The sequence below is a fragment of the Oncorhynchus keta genome, chromosome 35 (assembly GCF_023373465.1).
Source record: "Oncorhynchus keta strain PuntledgeMale-10-30-2019 chromosome 35, Oket_V2, whole genome shotgun sequence".
NCBI lineage: Eukaryota > Metazoa > Chordata > Actinopteri > Salmoniformes > Salmonidae > Oncorhynchus > Oncorhynchus keta.
This window is the reverse complement of record NC_068455.1, coordinates 16669640-16691574: the sequence shown is the minus strand read 5'-3', so window position 1 is coordinate 16691574 and position 21935 is coordinate 16669640.

Genomic DNA, 21935 nt, shown 5'->3' with positions numbered 1-21935 from the left:
AATTTCACACACTACCCTGAGAGCGAGAAAAGCGCAAGACAGGCAGACAGGCAGGGAAACAGACAGGTTCTTGGAGCTATGTTGAAAGAGCAGACCCAGGGAGGAGGAAGACAGAGTGAATCAACACAGCAAACCTTCTTGTTTAATTTTTACTTGTTTTCACCTATACACTTTCCGCACTTTTATTACGCTCGGGTCCAGTGGACCCGAACACCACATATGTAATATAAATGTGTAGGAGGGTGCACAGTGTGCACTCAATGAAAATGTGTTATTTCACATGTTCACAGAAAATGAGCCAAGGCAAATGAGTCTCTGGTTGAAAAAAATATAAATTTTTATTTTAGTTAACATTGAAAATGGGTCCCACAGACCAGAACTCCACACAAGTGTTAAACAGCATGCTCATTACACAGGTGCATCTGGTGCTGGGAACAATAAAATGCCACTTTCAAATGCGCAGCCATGCAATTGGCATGCTGACTGCATGAATGTCCACCAGAGCTGTTAACAGAGAATTTAATTAATTGTTAATTTCTCCATCATAAGCCGCCTCCAACTTCATTTGAGAGTATTTGACAGTATGTTCAACTGGCCACACAGCCATAGACCACTTGTATGGCGTTGTGTGGGTGAGAGGTTTGCTGACTTAAGCTACAGACAACAAACTATAATTGCATTTTATTGATGGCAATTTGAATGCACAGAGATACCGTGATGAGATCCTGAGGCCCATTATCGTGCCATTCATCCGCCACCATCACCTCATGTTTCAGAATGATAATGCACAGCCCCATGTCTCAATGATCTGCACACAATTCCTGGAAGGTGAAAATGTTCTAGTTCCTCCATGGCCTGCATACTCACCAGACCTGTCGTGTCACCCATTGAGCATGTTTGGGATGCTCTGGGTCGACAAGTTCCAGTTCCCGCCAACATCCAGAAACTTCGCACAGCCATTGAAGAGGATTGGGACAACATTCCACAGGCCACAATCAACAGCCTGATCAACAGCCTGATCAACTCTATGCGAAGGAAAATGGTGGACATACCAGATACTGACTGGCTTTCTGATCCACACCCCTACCTATTTTTTAAAGTGTGACCAAAATATGCATATCTGTATTCCCAGTCATGTGAAATCCATAGATCAGGGTCTAATGAAGTTATTTCAATTGACTGATTTCCTTATATGAAATGTAACTCAGTAAAATCTTTGAAATGGTTGCATTTTGCATTTATATTTTTGTTCAGTAGTTCTTGACTTAATTTCTCTCCTGAATTATTTAATTTCTCTCTAGAGAAACTGTGGGTTGGGGTCACAAAAAAAACGGAACTAAATGGAATTCAAGTAATTGACGTCAGTCAATCAGTTGTTTAGTAACTGAAGAAAATAAATATAAAAGTGTGGTTATTCGCTCAGCACTAATTACAATACTACAATTTGTGTGGGTTGAGTACAAAACAAGACATTAGTCTTTATCATCTTCGTTATTTTTGATTTGTCATTCAACATGTTTCTACTGATCACTGAGAATGTAGCAAGAGGGTGGTGAGGCCTGGGTTTTTCCATTTTTCTTGAGTTGAGATTGATGTTTGTCTCTAAGGACTGGGATCATGACGTCTTCATATGATGGAATGATGGGTGTAGACTACTGGTTATAAATTATACAGGGAACTCAGTTAAGCACAATTAAGTAGTATAATTAAGTTTTGAGATTGTGTATATTATTCAGCATTTGTTGTACGGTCTGCTTTCATTTTTTTGTATTGTACTTGATGGTCTTTGCATTGACTCAAATACTTTTCTTCTATAAATGATCTTGGCCATACTGTTTTTAAACTGTTCAGGATGTATTAAAAGTCCATTCTTTATCACCATCACAGACTACTCTGTATCCTTCTGTGTCTTTGTCTTCGTAAATCCCTCTCATTGTTCTCACTGGCAGAGATGATTTCAAGCATGCAATGGCTTTCTACTGTGGTGAATAATGAAATAGTATGTTCAGTAGCTTCTTTTGGCAGGGGAAGCTAACAACAGTGTTCAGGAGGGAATCAAATACTAATATAATAATAATAATAATAATAATAATATAATAATAATATAATAATAATAATATATGCCATTTAGCAGACGCTTTTATGTGTGCATACATTCTACGTATGGGTGGTCCCGGGATCGAACCCACTACCCTGGCGTTACAAGCGCCATGCTCTACCAACTGAGCTACAGAAGGACCACTGCTTAGTTAACACCGGTTCATGTTTGGTTGTAGCACTTTTGTCTGACAAAAATGTTGCATACATATTGAATACATATTGAATACATATTGAATACATATTGAATACATATTGAATACATATTGAATACATATTGAAGAGTGAACTCTTCTCTATAGTCAGTATATGTTTAGATATATGACTTTAAAAAACACATTCTTTATTTTGCCCTATCAAGGACATGATATACTGTAGCTCTTCTGTCGACATACATATTGTGGCATTCAAAGGAGACACAAAACATAGTTGACATACATTTTATTGTATGTAAGGTGAGAGTAAACACAAATCCCCCACTTCCTACTATAGTAACAAATTCTCATAGTTAAGATGTGTGTTATGTGGGCAACAATCCTAATCCCACATGCAATCTATAGGCCTATTTGCCATTATTTGTGATGGCCATTTACGGGGGTCCTGAACACCCAGAGAGATAGATGTCCAATACATCCATTGTACCTCAGAGCACTCAATTCCTTATGGAGAGCAGTTGTGCAATCATAAAGTTAGATAGCCCTGCTGTGGCCTGTGGGTCTCGTAATACTGCCTGCTGAGAGAGTGTTCGGCAGCCTTCACGCCCGATCAGTGCGAGGCAATGAACCCGATTGATGACAGTTTGGTTTCTGTCTGAAGAAAGCGCCTTAACGGGGAGGCAGCCTCATAGTCAGAAGCAAATTCATTTTTTTCTCCATCGCTCCCCACCATGCTTTGGAAGATTTAATCGCCAGCAGGTTGTCTCCTTTAGGCAGGAGAGTATTACTCAAGAGAACACTTGCTGTGAAGAGAAGGAAGGCACCGCTGCCGCCCGCCACCCGAAAGCAAGTCTGAGATAGTGTAAATGTGAAACAATGCTGTCATGGTGTTGAAAACATAGCTGCATATGGTGGAAATGGAAATATTTCCTTTTTTTAAATGTGGCATGTCTTTGCTGAGCCACCTTTCCATTAGTCTCATAATTAAATAAATGCTCATTTCTGAGCTGAGTCCTAGTTTCGTGAACTGACGAAGATCCTCTGGATCAAAATGTTGTCAATTAAGGTGATAAGTGGGATCACACAGTGTGTGGGCCTTTCTGTTCTTTTCATTTAAATATCATTAGCCCAGTACCTAGGTTATTTTAAAGATTAGCTAATTACTGTAAATAATCCCTGAGTCAGATTTGTATTCCCACACGACCGGAGTCTGGGGAGATCCAAGGCTATTATCTGCTCTTAGTTCTACATTTTGTGAATAGGGCATGCTTATTTATGATGTGATGAAAGCAGTTTTAAAGAGCAACCAGGCATCCTCTACTGATGGGATGAGGTCAATATACTTCCAGGATACATGGGCCAGGTTGATTATAAAGGCCTGCTCACTGAAGTTTTTTAGGGAGCGATGGACAGTGATGATCGTTTAACTGCAGACCCATCACGCATGCAGGCAATGAGGCAGTGATTGCTGAGATCTTGGTTGAAGATAGCAGAGGTATATTTAGAGGGCAAGTTGGTCAGGGTGATATCTAAGAGAGTGCCCATGGTTACGGATTTAGGATTGTACCTGGTAGGTTCCTTAATAATTTGTGTGAAATTGGGGGCATCTAGCTTAGATTGTAGGATAGCTGGGGTGATAAGCATATCCCATTTTAGGTCACCTAACAATACGAACTCTGAAGATAGATGGGGGCAATCAATTCACATATGGTGTCTAGGGCACAGTGAAGGGGGTCTATAACAAGCGGCAATGGTGAGAGACTTGTTTCTGGAAAGGTGGAGGCAATCATTTTATGAAGACCTCTTCATATGTGTTCTCCTGTTCTATTGGTTTTCTTTCAACTTTCTTTCATTGTCTAGCAGCCAAAGGCATTAACATATTAGCAACCCATGAAAGTTGTTGCATCTTTAGATTGCACCTCTTTCTACATTTCTAATGGATATTTCCATCTCTGTCCATGAAACCGATCGCATGTTCCTTGTGCATTTTAGAACGGTGCTTTCCCAGAAATTGCATTTTGGAACATTCGCATGTGGGCCTAACGCTGTGTGCACACTGCTGCTCTTAAAAAATATGAAGAAATTATAGTTTATTTTAAGCTAAACATTCTGATCTGTTCCATCAGCCGTACTAAATCATACGGTGAATACTTCCATGACCCTACTTTGATATGCATCATGGAGATTAAGAGTTGAGTATATGCAATGTCCACTGAAAAATAAGTGTGTACACAGCGTATACCTGTATACCCTCCACTACACCACTGATAACAAATGGCAAACAAACCAAATGATAGGTGCTTGATGCATCATAATATACCCACCAGGATCAATCAAGGTCATTAAAAAGCTACACTTCTTATAGAGCTTTTTTATATATCAAATTAAACGTAACACTGAAACAAGAAAAAAGGGTATAATCTTCCAATTTATTGGGACCCTTAACTAAATAAAATATGAAAGATTAAGAATCTTATTTTGTAAATGGTCAATCCTCCAGATAAACCAGTACACAAAAGCTGTACTGGCTCAGGGGAGATAAGAATTTGTCCTTTTGTCCCCCGGGGCTTAACTTTCTATTTGTGAAAATTAATTAGGTTCCCAGTCAATATTGCAGCATTTCATTTTAAGAGGGATACACCTGGAACACGACGTTCTTCCTCCCTGAATCATTTAGTTAACATTTAGTTAACATCTGTTTTTAGAAGAAAGAGGCAGAAACTGAGAAGAATTCTGATGCACCTTTGAAATGTTCTGATGTATCTTGGCTACAGCACCGTTAATCTGATTATTTAATGAATGTATGTATGGCTGAAGACAAACATTTACACGTTGACATTTGTACTGTACATTGGTATCTCTCTATCTCTCTGAATAGGCCTCCTCTCTTACTACAGAGAAATCTTAATTTAATTGACATTAATTAATAATCTCCCTTACAGAGAGAGCAGTGAATCTGCTCCAAGTACCTCAATCAATACACACAATGATTTTCATCATATCTGGGGTCAGGGAGGCTAGAACAGAGCCAGCGAGGGCAGTCAATAAGGCAACCCGACACCAGTGGAGGCTGATGACATGGAGAATGGAGAGGTATAGGAGACACACGGTAGAGGCGCAGACCGCATGGAGAAGAAAAAGCCTGTTTCCAAATTCGACAAATGATATGACAAATTATTTTTACCTAAAACTTTTATCAAAGACATTTACAGTCAAATATTATGGGGAATGGGAATTAGAAGGCTACTTACACAGTGTTGGGAATGCATCACAGCAGTGATTGAATGAGAGTATGAGAAATTAGTTGCATTGTTCAGAGACTTGACTTTAGTGTAGCACAGGCTAATCATGGACGGATGGTGTTGAAGAAGAGATCAACTTTTCCACTGAGGGCAGGAACAATAACACAACCCAGGTAGACAAAAGAGCTAAGAATGAGTTAGCCAAAGCAAAGACAAAAATCACATAGATGTGCAATAATGTGATTTCTTGTGTATGTGTATGTGATCGACTTGATGTATAGTAATGAGACATTTGACAGGGCTACTCACAGTGTTTGGAGAGGACACATTCGACGGGCCAGTGGATGAGAGGGCACAGGAGACGCGGCTTCAATTCATGTCAGGAGAGAATTGACACTGGTAGTGGAGTGGAGGGGACATCCCCTCTTATTAATTAAGGGACAGGAGGGGACTTAGATTGTAAATACAAATAGTAACATTCAGAAACATCAGTAACATTTCAACTAACTATCTACTAACCCTTACCCTATCTCTAACCTTAACCTTAACCCTTACTCTAAACCTAATTCCAAACATAACCCTAACCTTAGCAAGCAGTTGCTTATCAACAGATAGTTTGTTGATAGTATGACCATTTGTAGAGCATCTGCAGAGGGAAAATCCGTACTATCCAAATAAAGTGTGACCTCAACAAGTTTCTCTGTGAAGATAAACTCAGACACCTCAGAATTCATAAAGTCAAACACAGACTGCCCGTCTCGCCCACTTGACACATCAAAATAGCCAAAGAATAAAGCCCTGATCATCCACATACTTCACAATAACAACCTCTCTTTTAATCTCACTTTCAATGGATGATGCCATGGAAGCTATCAAATCATTCTGAAATGATTTCGACATCCCAGAGAAGACACTAGAAACTTCCACAGAAAACAATATACTCCTGTGCTTGGAAGAAACTCGTTTGAATTGAATATGCTCAACTATCACTATTCACTACCTCAATCTCAATCTATCCAACAATGTCACCAACTCACCAAGCTTCTAAATCACACATGCGTAACACTAGGTTAATTATCTTCCACCAGAAAACGTCATAGTTACCATCTAGGTCTATGGAAGAGGGTGAGGAGCACGAGCCACCTAGGTTTTTGTATTGAAGTCAATGTAGCCAGAGGAGGATGGAAAATAGCTGTCCTCTGGGTCAAACCATGGTGCTACCCTAGAGGTTGCTGTGGAGACTACTTTAGACCTTCATTGCAAAAGAGTGTGTTTTAATACGATATTTGTTGATGTGAATTTGGTGACCTGAATATATTTAGTATAGTTTTATCTAAACACGCTAACTGTTTCAGAATTTGTATTGTATTTTTATTCACTGACTAGCATGTTCCTCCCCTTCCTCCTCTGAGGAGCCTCCACTGCCTGATACTGACCGAAAGTAAATCTTTCACTACCTATTTCTGAATATATGGGTATATATTTAAGATAGAAACAGTTATATCAACGAAGGTCCATTCTCTTACTAGTCTGTCGCCATGCATTAGTTAAGAGTAAGAGGTTGTTCCTTTTCAATCACATAATCTTCGAATTATTCTTTATACATCATTGAATGCTGCATTTAAATATCCACTTATCGTTGACCTTTCAACACATTTACGGTAAGAGTGAGAGAAAGAGTAAAAAAAAACAACGTTGTGCCAATTGAAAATCTCCTCTCAGGGAAATCTATGGGAAGCACTCTGCGTAATTGAGGTAATTCTTGTTTTTCTTTGTTCATAAGATGTTTTTTGGAGTGGAGATCGTTAGCAAATTGAAATGTATCGATTTTGGATGGTGAAACGTTGACGTGCCAAGTGCCATGCTGATATGATGAAAGTTAAGCTTATATGTACTGTATGTATCAAGACCATAACATGGACACATTTACATCCCCTTTTAGGTTTTCTCCTACGCTCTTACAGATCATAAAACTAAAGCTCCCCAAAAAGTGCTTAAGGTACAGCTACAGAAAGTTGTTTTGCCAGGAGCTCACACGCACTAGATGGCCAAAAGTATGTGGACACACCTTCAAAGGATTGGATTTGTCTATTTCAGCCACACCCATTGCTGACAGGTGTATCAGCCACACTCGATCCCTCCGATGTCAACAACTACAGACCAGTATCGATTCTTTCTTTTCTCTCCAAAACTCTTGAACGTGCCGTCCTTGGCCAGCTCTCCCGCTATCTCTCTCAGAATGACCTTCTTGATCCAAATCAGTCAGGTTTCAAGACTAGTCATTCAACTGAGACTGCTCTTCTCTGTATCACGGAGGCGCTCCGCACCGCTAAAGCTAACTCTCTCTCCTCTGCTCTCATCCTTCTAGACCTATCGACTGGCTTCGATACTGTGAACCATCAGATCCTCCTCTCCACCCTCTCCGAGTTGGGCATCTCCGGTGCGGCCCACGCTTGGATTGCGTCCTACCTGACAGGTCGCTCCTACCAGGTGGCGTGGCGAGAATCTGTCTCCTCACCACGCGCTCTCACCACTGGTGTCCCCCAGGGCTCTGTTCTAGGCCCTCTCCTATTCTCGCTATACACCAAGTCACTTGGCTCTGTCATAACCTCACATGGTCTCTCCTATAATAATAATAATAATAATAATAATAATAATAATAATCCTATCATTGCTATGCAGACGACACACAATTAATCTTCTCCTTTCCCCCTTCTGATGACCAGGTGGCGAATCGCATCTCTGCATGTCTGGCAGACATATCAGTGTGGATGACGGATCACCACCTCAAGCTGAACCTCGGCAAGACGGAGCTGCTCTTCCTCCCGGGGAAGGACTGCTCGTTCCATGATCTCGCCATCACGGTTGACATCTCCATTGTGTCCTCCTCCCAGAGCGCTAAGAACCTTGGCGTGATCCTGGACAACACCCTGTCGTTCTCAACTAACATCAAGGCGGTGGCCCGTTCCTGTAGGTTCATGCTCTACAACATCCGCAGAGTACGACCCTGCCTCACACAGGAAGCGGCGCAGGTCCTAATCCAGGCACTTGTCATCTCCCGTCTGGATTACTGCAACTCGCTGTTGGCTGGGCTCCCTGCCTGTGCCATTAAACCCCTACAACTCATCCAGAACGCTGCAGCCCGTCTGGTGTTCAACCTTCCCAAGTTCTCTCACGTCACCCCGCTCCTCCGCTCTCTCCACTGGCTTCCAGTTGAAGCTCGCATCCGCTACAAGACCATGGTGCTTGCCTACGGAGCTGTGAGGGGAACGGCACCTCAGTACCTCCAGGCTCTGATCAGGCCCTACACCCAAACAAGGGCACTGCGTTCATCCACCTCTGGCCTGCTCGCCTCCCTACCACTGAGGAAGTACAGTTCCCGCTCAGCCCAGTCAAAACTGTTCGCTGCTCTGGCCCCCCAATGGTGGAACAAACTCCCTCACGACGCCAGGACAGCGGAGTCAATCACCACCTTCCGGAGACACCTGAAACCCCACCTCTTTAAGGAATACCTAGGATAGGATAAAGTAATCCTTCTCACCCCCCCCCCCTTTTAAGATTTAGATGCACTATTGTAAAGTGACTGTTCCACTGGATGTCTTAAGGTGAATGCACCAATTTGTAAGTCGCTCTGGATAAGAGCGTCTGCTAAATTACTTAAATGTAAATGTAAATGTATGTATAAAATAGAGCACATGGCCTTGCAATCTCCATAGACAAACATTGGCAGTAGAATGGCCCGTTTTGAAGAGCTGGTCAACTGTAAGTACTTTAATTGTGAAGTGGAAACGTCTTGGAGCAACAATGGCTCAGCTACAAAGTGGTAGGCCACACAAGCTCACAGAAAGGAACCGCCGAGTGTTGAAGCGCATAGAGCGTAAAAAAAACATTGAGTTCCAAACTAGCTCTGGAAGCAACGTCAGCACATTAATTTTTAATCTGGAGATTCATGAAATGGACCTCCATGGCCAGGCAGCTGCACACAAGCCTAACACCACCTTGCACAATGCCAAGCATCGGATGGAGTGGTGTAAAGCTTGCTGCAATTGGACTCTGGAGCAGTGGAAATGCTTCTTCTGGAGTGATGAATCACGTTCCACCATCTGGCAGTCCGATGGATGAATCTGGGTTTGGCGGATGCCAGGAGAACACTACCTGACCCAATGCATAATGCCAACTGTAAAATTTAGTGGAGGAGGAGAAATAATGGTCATGGTCTGTTTTTATAATTGGGACTAGGCCCCCTTTGTTCCGGTGAAGGGATATCTGAACGCTACAGCATAGAATGACATTCTAGACGATTCTGGTCTTCCAACTTTGAGGCAAAAGTTTGGGGAAGACCCTTTCCTGTTTCATCATGAAAATGCCCCCGTGCAGAAAGTGAGGTCCATACAGAAATGTTTTTTCAAGATTAGTGTAGAAGAACTTGACTGGCCTGACCTCAACCCCATCGAACACCTTTGGGATGAATTGGAATGCCGACTCCGTGCCAGGCCTAATCACCCAACATCATTGCCCGACCCCAAACAAGCTCTTGTGGCTGAATGGAAGCAAGTCCCCGCAGCAATGTTCCAACATATAGTGGAAATCCTTCCCAGAAGAGTGGAGGCTATTGTAGCAGCAAAGGGGGGACCAACTTCATAAACATTTTTCATGAGATGTTTGACAAGCAGGTTTCCACATACCTTTGGTCATGTAGTAGTATGTCCTTGCAAGGTAATTAACAGAAGGTTTAATTTTTTTGATTTTTGACATGGAGCTCTTGAACACTACTGGTTTCGAGACTGTGAAGAGAGCTCATCATTCCATCAATGTTGTGACAGGGCTGAAAATATTTTTTTAGGGGGCTGATCAGTTTTAATATTGCAGATAGATTGTTGCTTCCATCAATGTAATTGTCTGCATCATTTCCTATCCTCCATATATTTTTGGGGTAAATATATATACTGTATCTATACATACAGTACATACATACATACATACATACATACATACATACATACATACATACATACATACATACATACATACATACATACATACATACATACATACATACATACATACATACATACATATGCATATATACAATCTATTTTACAATAGTTATATTCTGTTTGTTTTTAGTCCTGGCCTTCCTCTATTTCTGAATTAACATCCAGCTTGATTTATATTTGCCATATATTTGTAACTGTGCTATTTCACAAAAGTTCTGAACCTATGTACATTTTACAGACCCTGTATGTTTTACATTTGTTATTTTGTTGTTATTAGTCCCACCCTTCAGCTCCATTCAACCCCTCCCATCTATCTCCATCCATATTGGATTTCTATTTGCCATATTTTTATACATTTTTATTTCACCTTTATTTAACCAGGTAAGCTAGTTGAGAACTATTTCTCATTTACAACTGCGACCTGGCCAAGATAAAGCAAAGCAGTGCGACACAAACAACAACACAGAGTTACACATGGAATAAACAAACATACAGTCAATAATACAATAGAAAATGTATATATTCAGTGTGTGCAAATGAGGTAGGATAAGGGAGGTAAGGCCATAGTGGAAAAATAATTACAATATGGCAATTAAACACTGGAGTGATAGATGTGCAGAAGATGAATGTGCGAGTAGAGATACTGGGGTGCAAAGGAGCTAAATAAATATATAAATAACAGTATGGGGATGAGGTAGTTGGATGGGCTGTTTACAGATGGGCTATGTACAGGTGCAGTGATCTGTGAGCTGCTCTGGCAGCTGGTTCTTAAAGTCAGTGAGGGAGATATGAGTCTCCAGCTTCCGTGATCTGCGCAGTTTGTTCTAGTCATTGGCAGCAGAGAACTGGAATGAAAGGCGGCCAAAGAGGAATTGGCTTTGGGGGTGACCAGTGAAATATACCTACTGGAGAGCGTGCTACGGGTGGGTGCTGCTATGGTGACCAGTGAGCTGAGATAAGGTGGGGCTTACATATAATATATGCCATTTAGCAGACGCTTTTATCCAAAGCGACTTACAGTCATGTGTGCATACATTCTACGTATGGGTGGTCCCGGGAATCGAACCCACTACCCTGGCGTTACAAGCGCCATGCTCTACCAACTGAGCTACAGAAGGACATATTTTTTCAACTGTGCTGCAATGCTTCACAAAAGTACTGAACCTTTCTATTCTCATAGTTTCTACAGATTATAAATTAAAGAAAAACGTTTTTGTTAAAATAATTATTATATTATTGTTTGATTGACTATGACTTTTCAAATCACCCGGTATTGCTATCTGCTGCCTTAGCTCTAGGTAAATGTTGCAATTATTTAGCCATTCATGGATCTGTGACCAAAAACGAGCTGCCTATGGACAGTACCAAAATAAATGACCTAATGACTCTGCATCATCACAGCACAATCTGCAGAGTTGGGATGATTGTATCCCCTATATATATAACATTCCATTGGTTGCAAGAATTTAATACAATAATTTGAATTGAAAACGTTGAATCCTGCATCGTTTTGTATGTCATTTCAGAAACCATGTGCCATGAACTCTGGACATCAAAAATCTCTTCCCAACTATTTTGCAATTGATATGGAACAGCTGTCAGTATTTTGGTCCTTAAAGAAAACTGTTATATATGTTTATTCATCACAGTTTTGTTTAATCCATTTTGGTCTTTAATGCTGACAGACAAGTTCCTTACTTTTTCCTCCTTCCAGTTGCCTCATCCATTTTTATGGTATGCTGCAATTAGTTGGTTGTAATTTTGGGTAGAGTAGACATTTCCATATGTCTGTGTTAGCTTCATGTGTGACAGAACTCCACCAGGCCTATTTATGATATAATTTACAAAGATTATACTTATAAAAAAAGAATTTATCAAAAATAAAGTTTTTTAATCAATTAGTATATTTGAGTTTAACAACATTTGTTGTATTATTTGTTATGTCTTTGCAGGTGGATTAAACTGATATTGCAACCAACTTTCTATAGCTTGTTTCAAAAAACACCTATATTTTGGAAATTACTTTGTTTTCAAATAACCAAAAGTGAGTGGTAGTAATCTGAATAAAGGGAAAAAGGCCATTCTTGAAAATGGGAACCATTTCGGATTTAAGTGTAACTTTTGTAGGAATGATCCCTTTAGTGAGAGGTAAATATATATTTAATGTATAATATATATTTTATAATTTCTCCCCACTGAATTCATATTCATTATATAAATAGGCCTTTTTAATTTTGTCGGGCTTGCCATTCCAAATAAAATGGAATATTTTTTGCCCTGTCTGGGATTATCATCGGATGGGGCCACAGTGTCTCCTGAACCCTCCTGTCGCAGCCTCCATTATTTCTGCTACAGTAGTTTATGTGTCGGGGGGCTAGGGTCAGTTTGTTATATCTGGAGTACTTCTCCTGTCTTATCCTGTGTGAATTTAAGTATGCTGTCTCTAATTCTCTCTTTCTCTTTCTTTCTCTCTCTTGGAGGACCTGTTCCCTAGGACCACGCCTCAGCAATGATGACTCATTGCTGACCCCAGTCCACCTGGCTGTGCTGCTGATCCAGTTTCAACTGTTCTGCCTGCAGCTATGGAACCCTGACCTGTTCACCGGCCGTGCTACCTGTCCCAGACCTGCTGTTTTCAACACTCTGGAGACAGCAGGAGCGGTAGAGATACTGTTAATGATCGGCTATGAAAAGCCAACTGACATTTACTCCTGAGGTGCTGACTTGCTGCACCCTCGACAACTACTGTGATTGTTATTATTTGACCATGCTGGTCATTTATGAACATTTGAACATCTTGGCCATGTTCTATTATAATCTCCACCTGGCACAGCCAGATGAGGACTGGCCACCCCTCATAGCCTGGTTCCTCTCTAGGTTTCTTCCTAGGTTTTGGCCTTTCTAGGGAGTTTTTCCTAGCCACCGTGCTTCTACACCTGCATTGCTTGCTGTTTGGGGTTTTAGGGTGGGTTTCTGTACAGCACTTTGAACTATCAGCTGATGTAAGAAGGGCTATATAAATAAATTTGATTTGATTTGATAAGCGCACATTGTGCCACCCACAGAACAGAAGCAGATCAACCGCCAAAAGCATTTCAATCGCCCTCACCTTGATTTCAAATATATATAGCTATTAAAAAAGTAATATATATTTAACTCTCCTGTTGTGTTTCGGTCAAATTGGACCGATGTACGCGTTTTCTCTCTTAAAAATGTAGTTCATTTAATCTGATTGTCTTAAGGTTCCATGACTTTGTCCACATAGGGCATCTGAACACACAAATACATTTGGATGATTTTCATTACATTTTGGGTGTTTTGATCACTTGTGGTGTTCCCGGCAAAAATGACCGGTCATTAGAAATTAATGGGTGAGACTACAATTAGTGTATAAAACTGAGTTCAGGTACATGCCCATTCATCAGATGGACACACTTCTTCTCCCAGGCACCCACATGCATGTGTGTTTGAGCACACACAAACACACAAACACCTCACTTGCCTTCTTGGCTTCCATGGCAGCCCCACGGGAACCTTTCCCCAAGTAGTCTGTGATAAATAGCACAATATGTTTAATCTGAGTATTTGTTACAGTCAAAATAATTCATACATCATGCTTTTTTTACTCAAAAACTAGTTCTATGAGCTTACGTAAGTGAGGCCTACAGGCCATACATAGCAAATAGAAGTTCAAAACTTGTAATGTTCACAAGAATTTAAGTTTATAAAAATATCTAACACAACATTAGGTGATAATATATGTGTTATTATGGATTTATAATCCGCTATAATGAGGCGGTCATTATGGACAGGGAACACATAATTAATTCACATGAAACGAACACAACAGGAGGATTAAAAAAACTGTTTATCTTAATTTCCAAATTTGCTATTCATATGTAGTAATGTAGACAGTTTATGCAAAGGATTGTTACCTCTTACCAGTTATTGCCATTAAAAAAAAATTGGCAAGCAATTATTATTTTAGCAAACAATTATTGTGATTCATCCTATATTGTCCCTAACATCTTTACTCCCTAGCGACAGTTGTGGGATACACACACACACACACACACACACACACACACACACACACACACACACACACACACACACACACACACACACACACACACACACACACACACACACACACACACACACACACACACACACACACACACACACAGCCCCTTTCCCCCACAAACAACTATACACTCAGATGCTCAACACTTGCATCATTCTAGAGCTCAACTCAAGAAAGGTCTTGATTTACAAATGCATATACAGTTGCAGCTGTATGAGAAGGCCTGGAAAACTGAGCAAAAATGGGCATAAATGGGAAGATTTTATTAACCATTGTCACGTCCTAGGTGATGGAGATCAGATATATGCCCTTCTCCCGAAACACCCACACGTGGTCCCCCATCTTGACCGTATTCCCAAGCATCTCCGTGCAGTCAGACCTTTGATGATTTTGTGCCACCAGGGCCACAATAATATGCCGATATACAACCATTTCCTTTCTCTCTCACTTAACCCCACACTTTCCTCAACACCAAAAAACACACACCACACATTCCATCACAGTACAGCCACACATACCCACATAGTGTGCTTTCTGCCTGCTGTGTTTTTATCTCCACCATGTTGAATTAGTACTTTTGTGTTCAAATTAGTCATATTCGAAGATTGCTTTGCATTGTATGTTCCATTATTCACCTCCTCTTTGAGAACTTAGTCATTTTTAGAATAGCCATGGAGTAGTCTTTGTGTCTCTGAACATTTGGTTGTCAATATACAGTTTATCGACTACGAGAGCAACGCGTTTCCCATTCAATCTATTTTCCTTGAAGCTTGGGTAAAGATTTTTGCGCCATTCTGCAATTTCCTTCGGGAACTGATCATTCATGACTATTTTCGTCCCAGGCTTTTAACCATTATTTTATCTTTAAAGAAAGCAAATTTGGCAACGATTGGGTGTTCATGCCTCTGCCCTCTCTGTCCAAAACGGTGTACACGTTCCAGTGGATTTTGTGGATAGCTTCGTGTGGGATCTGAAGGGCTCTCAGGAGGAACTCTATAACTACACTTTCAGGAACTTCTCCTTCTTTCTCTTGGATACTTGTAAGTAACTGATTTACTCTCATGGATCTAGTCTGTATGTCAAGTAAGGCTTCTGTCAGAGCGATGTTCATTAACTTCGGTTTCAATCCTACTGACTGTCCATTTTAGCTTGTTTGTATCATTCTCCAATGTCGCAGCTTTTTCGTCACTCATCTCGACCTCAGTAAACAATGGACCTGATCGGACAGCTCAGAGCTTCTGCTCTTTTCTGTCCATAAGAAACAAATGGATTGGTGGAAGAGGCAGGGCAGGCCAGGAGCCAGGAAGGAGGGTGTGGTCAAGCAAGGCATCCCCCAAGCCTAAAGGGTTTTAACTATTTTATATCCTTACTGACTAGTTAAAGTATGCCCAGTTTGTCATTTATTGATTTTAAAAGATCGGTTTCGACCTTTACCATTCCTGGTTGTGAAAATAATAAATTGTCTGTTAGAAGAGTCCCATTTTTGTTTTGAGATTGGTTCACCTGTTTAAGTCTCTGTCATGTTTGGGTGTTGCTTGTTTTCGTAATTTTTTTTTGATAATTTCTCTAGTCGTATGATTTGTTTTGTGTTGTTATCCAGATTGACGGTTGTTACCCACCCATTTGTGAAGTGCTAATATTTAGTCTAACTTACTGATATTGAATATTACGTTTCTATCTTGAGGTGATCTATGTTCAGATCTATGTTCAGTCTGCCATCTTTTTTTTCTCTGAAACCAACGCATTTTGATTTGCCAAACTGTGGCAGTGTAGATCATTAGAAGTGTCATGTTTGCAATACAATCTCCAGATGGAAACAAACCCATGGTTTTTGCAGGCAAGAGAAAAATGTTGACATTGAAACAAATTACACTTCTTCTTGAATGGAATATAGTTAACAATACAGTGCCCATGGTGGCGGATGTGTATTCTCTGCGTGGACATGTGGAAGTTTGTTACAAGGAGACTCCCACGTACAGCGCATCACAGGAGGTTGGTGGCACCTTAATTGGAGAGGACGGGCACGTGGTAATGGCTGGAGCGGTATCAGTGGGAAGGTATCAACAACATCAAACACATGGTTTCCATGGTTTCCATGTGTTTGATGCCATTCCATTTTCTCCATTCCAGCCATTATCATGAGCCATCCTCCCCTCAGCAGCCTCCACTGACGTGCATGTCCGACTACGTGTGACCTCAATCTGACATCGGCAAGACAACGTCTGACTTGTTCTCAACCTGATTGTTCTGACGCAGCTCTGAGATGAGCAACAGCAGAGCTGACTTTAATATGAGAATCCCGTTATTAATTATTAAGGAAGGTTCTTCTTCTGTATAATAACCTAGCCAATAATTTTTATTCCTCACTGTCCTTCAGACCTTGGTTCAAATACTATTTTAAATCTTTAAAATACTTTTTGCATTTTGTTTAGCTTGCCTGGACTGGCAGATGACTGGGGTTGGCACTTTTGCAACTATTCTATTGGTTCCATTTCGTCAGACAAGCTCAATTAAGCCCAGCTAAAGTATTTAAAATATGTTTCATTTGAACACAGGTCTGCAAAGTAATGGTTTGACTGAGAAAAAAATGAAACAGGTCTTATCCTTTAAAATCATCTGTTGAATATTTTTATTAAACATGCATTACATTGCAAAGAAAGTGTCTTTTGAGAAATGTAGATATTTTTTAATCAAAGTTCTTGATGAGACCTCATGTATATGTGCCTTCAGAAAGTATTCACACCCAGTGGTGGAAAAAGTACCCAATTGTTGTACTTCAGTAAAGGTAAAGTTAATAGAAAATGACTCAAGTAGATGTGAAAGTTACCCAGTGGTTTGGAATATATGTAAGTATCAACAGTAAATGTAATTTCAAGAATATACTAAAGTATGAAAAGTAAAAATATAAATAATTTCAAATTCCTTATATTAAGCAAACCAGACGGCATCATTGTCTTGTTTTTTTAAATTTACGGATAGCCAGGGGCACGCTCGAACACTGAGATATAATTTACTAACGAATAATGTGTTTAGTGAGTCTTTCAGATCAGAGGCAGGGGATGACCAGGGATGTTCTCTGTTTAGTGAGTCTTTCATATCGGAGGCAGTAGGGATGTGTCTTGCTAAGCATTCAAAATGTAACGAGTACTTTTGGTTTTCAGGGAAAATGTTTGGAGTTAAAAGTACATTATTTTAAAGAAGGGTACCTATTGGTAGATGGGTAAAAAAACAGCCTTTGAATATCCCTTTGAGACATGGTGAAGTTATTAATTACACTTTGGATGGTGTATCAATACACCCAGTCACTACAAAGAAACAGGCACCCTTCCAAACTCAGTTGCCGGAGAGGAAGGAAACCGCTCAGGGATTTCACCATGAGGCCAATGGTGACTTTAAAACAATTATAGAGTTTAATTGCTGTGATAGGAGATAACTGAGGATGGATCAACAACATTGTAGTTACTGCAAAATATTAACCTAATTGACAGTGAAAAGAAGGAAGCCTGTACAGAATAAAACTATTTGAAATCATGAATCCTGTTTGCAACAAGGCACAAAAGTAATACTCAAAAAAATGTGGCTGTCATGTTCTGACCTTAGTTATTTTGTTATGTCTTTGTTTTAATATGGTCAGGGCGTAAATTGGGTGGGTTGTCTATGTTAGTTTTTCTATGATTTGGTATTTCTGCATTTGGCCTGGTATGGTTCTCAATCAGGGGCAGCTGTCAATCGTTGTCCCTGAATGACAACCATACTTAGGTAGCCTGTTTTTCACCCTTGAGTTGTGAGTGATTGTTTTCTGTTTTGTTGTGACGCGGGACTAGGTGGGTGAAGGAATCAGGCACAGAGAGTTCCACTGGGGAAAGGTGCTCTTTAATACGGTACACAAAAATGACAAGCCCAACAACACAGGGCGCGGACAACAAAGTGACTACCCAAAAACACAGGGTGCCAAGTCCAGAAAATATAACCACCTCTACCTAAAACGCAAACAAGTAACACAAAGACAATCCCGCACAAAACAAGGGCAGACCGTACCCGTCCCAGTCCATGAGGTACTGTAGGCCCCTCACCCGGCGTCTCGAGTCCAGAATGCCACGTACTGTGTACGCCGGGGACCCCTTGATGTTCAGAGGGGGCGGAGGGACCTCAGGCACCTCACCTTCCTGCAGGGGACCAGCCACCACCGGCCTGAGGAGAGACACATGAAATGAGGGGTTAATACGGTAATACCTAGGAGGTTGTAACCTGTAACACACCTTGTTTATTCTCCTCAGGACTTTAAATGGCCCCACACACTGCGGCCCCAGCTTCCGACAGGGCAGGCAGAGGGGCAGGTTTCGGGTCGAGAGCCAGACCCGGTCCCCCGGTGCGAACACGGGGGCCTCACTGCGGTGCTGGTCAGCGCTCTTCTTCTGCCGCTCTCCCGCTAGTCTTAGCGACTCCTGGACGGCTTTCCAGGTGTCCTTGGAGCGCTGTACCCATTCCTCTACCGCAGGAGCCTCGGTCTGGCTCTGATGCCATGGGGCCAGGACCGGCTGGTAACCCAACACACACTCAAAAGGGGACATGTATGTTGAGGAGTGGTGGAGGGAGTTCTGAGCGAGCTCATCCCAAGGAACATACCTCGCCCACTCACCAGGCCGGCCCCGGCAATATGACCACAGAAACCTGCCCACATCCTGGTTTACGCGCTCCACCTGCCCATTACTCTCGGGGTGAAAACCTGAGGTCAAGCTGACCGAGACCGGGCAACGGATGAGATGGCAGGACTTAGAAAACCGATCCACAACGTCCAGGATCGTAGTACATCCCCACGCTGGTGGCCAACGTGGGCCACCAGTATCTCCCTCTAAGACTCCGCACTGTCCATTCGATGCCAGGATGACCCGAGGAGGGGAGAGTATGAGCCAAACGGATTAGCTTATCCCGGACCCCCCTCGGCACGTACTGAGCCCCCACTGGACAGTTAGGGGGGCCGGCTCTAACCGCGAGGCCCTCTCAATCTCCACGTCCACCTCCCATACCACCTGTGCCATGAGACATGAAGGTGGAATGATGTCGCGGATTTAGTATCCTCGCTGCCCGGATATACTTGAGATTACGATGGTCAGTCCAGATGAGAAAAGGGTGTTTCTCCCCCTCAAGCCAATGTCTCCACACCTTCAGAGCCTTGACTACAGCTAACAACTCCTGGTCCCCCACGTCATAGTTCCATTTAGCGGAGCTTGGGTGTCATGCCCGAGTGCAGGGACAGCACGGCCCGCCCCCCCTCGGAAGTGTCCACCTCCACTATGAACGCTAAAGAGGGGTCCGGATGTGCCAACATGTGCACATTGGTGAACAGCTCCTTCAGATGACTGAAAGCTCTGCCCGCCTCTGCTGACCAACGCGGTCACGCGGTCACACTCCATCATCACCCCGGAGGTGGAAATACAATAGCCCAGGAAGGAAACGGCCTGTTGGAAGAACACACATTTCTCCGCCTTGCAATATAGGTCATGCTCCAGCGTTTGCCCAAGTACCTTACGCACCAGAGTCACGTGCGCCGCGAATAGATCAAGATCGGTGTACACTACTACTCCCTGCCCGAGCAGGTCTTGGAGAATCTCATCTACGAAGGATTGGAAGACGGCTGGAGCATTTTTCAACCCATATGGCATGACGTGGTACTCATATTGGCCAGATGTATTACTAAATGCGGTTTTCCACTCATCTCCTCCCCGGATACATACCAGATTATACACACTCCTCAGGTCCAGTTTTGTGAAGAAGCGCACCCCGTTAAATGATTCCACCTCCGTAGCGATGAGAGGTAGTGGGTAACTAAACCCCACTGTGATGGAATTTAGACCTTGATAATCAATGCACGGACGCAGACCACCCTCCTTCTTCTTCACAAAAAATAAGCTCGAGGAGACGGGTGATGCGGAGGGCCGAATGTCCCAGCGATTCAGCAACATATGTCTCCATAGGTACTGTCTCCTCCAGGAACAAGGGGTACACGTGACTCCTAGGAAGTGCAGCGTTCTCCAGGTCTATCGTGCAGTCCCCTCGACGATGGGGTTGTAATTGGGTCACCTTCCTTTTACTGAAGGTGATAGCCAAATCGGCATATTCAGAGGGAATGCGCACGGTGGAAACCTGGTCTGGACTCTCCACCGTAGTCGCACCAATAGCAACTCCTATACACCTGCCTGATCACTCCTCTGACCACCCCTTAAGAGCTCCCTGTCGCCAGGAAATAACCGGGTTGTGCTGAGCTAGCCAGGGAATTCCCAACACCACTGGACACGCAGGTGAATCGATAAGGAACAGACTAATCTGCTCCTTATGACTCCCCTGCATTACCATGTCCCGTGGCACCGTGGCCTCCCTGACCACTCCTGACCCTAATGGTCGGCTATCTACGGAGTGCACAGGGAAAGGTAGGTCTAACGACACAAAGGGAATCCCTAGCCTTAACGCGAGTCCCCGATCCATGAAATTCCCAGCTGAGCCTGAATCGACTAGCGCCGTATGGTGTAGAGAGGGAGAAAACCCAGGGAAAGAGGTTAAAACATACATATGACCGACAGGAAGCTCTGGGTGAGTCGGGTGCTGACTCACCTGGGGTGATCGAGTAGTGCTCCGCCTGCCCTCTCGACTCCCAGACGAGTTCCTCCAGCACCGGTCGGCCGTGTGTCAACTGGTACAGGAGGAAACTCCTCCTCCGGTCCCCTTCGAAGCCACCCCCCCAAACTCCATAGGGATAGGAGCAGGAGGGCCGGGAGGTGGAAACGACAGGACCTGTTCCGAACGCCCACGGGCAGCCAGCAGGTTGTCAAGACGGATGGACATGTCGATGAGCTCATCCAGCATGAGGGTGATGTCCCGACACGCTAGCTCCCTGCGAACATCCTCCCTGAGGCTACATCGGAAATGGTCTATCAAGGCCCTGTCGTTCCACCCTGCTCCTGCGGCAAAGGTCCTGAACTCCAGGGCAAAGTCCTGCTCGCTCCTCGTCTCCTGACGCAGGTGGAACAGCCGTTCACCTGCCGCACGACCCTCTGGTGGGTGATCAAATACAGCTCGGAATTGGTGGGTGAACTGTGGGAGCGCCAGCTGAAGAGCCCCCGAGCCGGATGCGGTAGCAGGGGCAGGAGGTGCTGGAGAGGGGGGGGGGGACCCATCCTCTCCATCATTAGATCCATCGCTGAACCAATCCTGTGGAGAACACTGGTATGATGGAGGACCCTTTCCTCCATCGATGGGAGAGGAGGTGCGGCTGTTCCTGCTGATTCTATGTTGTTAGGTGTGGAATTAATTTGTGTCTACACCAGACAGGACTGTTTCGTTTCGTTCATTCTCCTTTGTT